The sequence below is a fragment of the Vulpes lagopus genome, chromosome 8, assembly GCF_018345385.1.
Source record: "Vulpes lagopus strain Blue_001 chromosome 8, ASM1834538v1, whole genome shotgun sequence".
Lineage (NCBI taxonomy): Eukaryota > Metazoa > Chordata > Mammalia > Carnivora > Canidae > Vulpes > Vulpes lagopus.
The window spans coordinates 12,512,460-12,514,747 of record NC_054831.1 but is presented as its reverse complement, the minus strand read 5'-3'; the positions used below and the strand labels follow the sequence as shown (position 1 = coordinate 12,514,747).

At 41.7% G+C, this 2,288-nt stretch overlaps 1 pseudogene; it reads left to right on the top strand.

The window, feature by feature from the left end:
- The first annotated feature begins 1,376 nt into the window (after window positions 1-1,376).
- LOC121497652 lies at window positions 1,377-2,075 on the top strand (annotated as a pseudogene).
- The last annotated feature ends 213 nt before the right edge of the window (window positions 2,076-2,288 follow it).

Genomic DNA, 2,288 nt, shown 5'->3' with positions numbered 1-2,288 from the left:
GCTAAAAGAAGTTCCAAATGTATCTAAGAGCCCCACATACTGTCTTTCCACCATTGCGTGGTGGCTTGAGGGAGCAAGAAAGGTGCCAAGAGTCCAACAGGCTGTGAATAACTCAGTTCACTGTACTCTCTTTCCTGAGCATCTGAATCTTTTTTTCTTTTTTTAATATTTATTTTTTTGAGAGAGAGAGAAAGAGAGAAATCATGAGCAGGGGGAAAGGACAAAGGCAGAAGCAGACTCCCCACCGAACTAGGAGCCTGGGATACGGGAATTGATCCCAGGATCCTGGGATCATGATCTGAGTCAAAGGCAGATGTTTAACCAACTGAGCCATCCAGGTGCTCTGAGTGTCTGAATCTTTACCTAAGCAACTCAGGGGTGAATAAAAAATGGTTAAAATGGATTCTTCTAGGCAGCCCAGGTGGCTTAGCGGTTTAGCGACACCTTCTGCCAAGGGCCTGATCCTGGGTACCCGGGATCAAGTCCCGTCGGGCTCCCTGCATGGAGCCTGCTTCTCCCTCTGCCTGTGTCTCTGCATCTCTCTCTCTCTGTCTCTCATGAATTAAAAAAAAAAAAAAAAGTATTCTTCTAAAAATTGAAACCCTTAAGAGATTATTAATTTGTACTATCTGGATCTTGGATGAGATCCAAAGTCTTGTCCTCTCTGAGGCCAAATTGAGTTTTAGCTATTCTTTTGACTTTGTGAACCATATTTTCAATAATTTTCTCTTTTGCTTTTTTTAAATTTTTTTAAATTTTTTTTTATTTATGATAGTCACAGAGAGAGAGAGAGGGTGCGAGGTAGAGACATAGGCAGAGGGAGAAGCAGGCTCCATGCACCGGGAGCCCGACATGGGATTCGAGATCCCGGGTCTCCAGGATCGCGCCCTGGGCCAAAGGCAGGCGCCAAACCGCTGCGCTACCCAGGGATCCCCTAATTTTCTCTTTTGAATAATTGTGCTAGCATTTATGTTGTGTTAAATTTAAAACAGTAATAATAAATATCATATGCATCATCAGGGTATTTTTTTAATTGTATCTTTAGCTTCAGTGGCAGTTGAAAATTAAACTGTTAAGAATTTTAAGTTGGAGATCCTTGGGTGGCTCAACGGTTTAGCGCTTGCTTTTGGCCCAGGGCATGATCCTGGAGTCCTGGGATCAGGTTCCACATTGGGCCCCCTGCATGGAGCCTGCTTCTCCTCTGCCTGTGTTTCTGCATCTCTCTCTCTGTCTCTCATGAATAAATAAATAAAATCTTAGAAAAAAAAGAATTTTAAGTCAATTTGGTCACCTAGGGAATAAAGTGTAAGAGAGCTAAAATTGTCCTTTTATCAAAAAACAATCAAATGTGGCCTTTTTACATGCCTACCATAGCCATGGCTTGTGGGCAGCAGAAACATCTGAAGTGTGTAGCAACAACAAAGCACTAGATGCTAGATGAAATGACCATGTTTGCTCTTCATCCATCTGCCAGCCCCCCTAAGTTGAGAGAATGTCTCCTCCTCATCATTCTCCTAAGAAACAGACTTGAGTATGCCCTGACAGATGAAGTAAAAAAGATCTGCATGCAACAGTTCATGAAGATTGACGGCAAGGTCTGACCTGATCTAACCTACCCTGCCAGTTTTATGGATGCCATCAGGATTGACAAGACTGTAGAAAATTTCCATATGATTTATGACACCAAGTGCTACTTTGTTGTTCATCATATTACACCTGAGAAGGTTAAGTGCAAGTCATGAAAGGTGAGAAAGTTCTTTGTGGGCACAAAAGGCACCCCTCATCTGCCGACTGATTCACTATTCTGATTGATTTTGAGACTGGCAAAATGACCAGTTTCATCAAACTTGACATTGAGAACCTGTGTATGGTGACTGGAGGGTGCTAACCTGGGAAGAGCTGGTATGACCACCAGCAGAGAGAGACATTCTGATTCTCTGGATGTGTTTCATGTGAAAGATGCTAATGCTCTCCAACATTTTTATTAGTGGTGAATGGATGTAACAAATCATGGATTTCTCTTCCTCAAGGAAAAGAATATCCACTTCACCATTATTGAAGAGAGTCAAGAGTGAGTGAAATGATTGGGAAGGTCTTTGTATTTAATTAAAGATAATATAGCATGATTTTTAAATGTATGTCCAATTAGTATAACATCTGGCTGTTGTTCTAAGTGATTCTTTTTTTTTTTTTTTAAAGATTTTATTTATTCATGGTAGTCACACAGAGAGAGACAGAGAGGCAGAGACACAGGCAGAGGGAGAAGCAGGCTCCATGCAGGGAGCCCG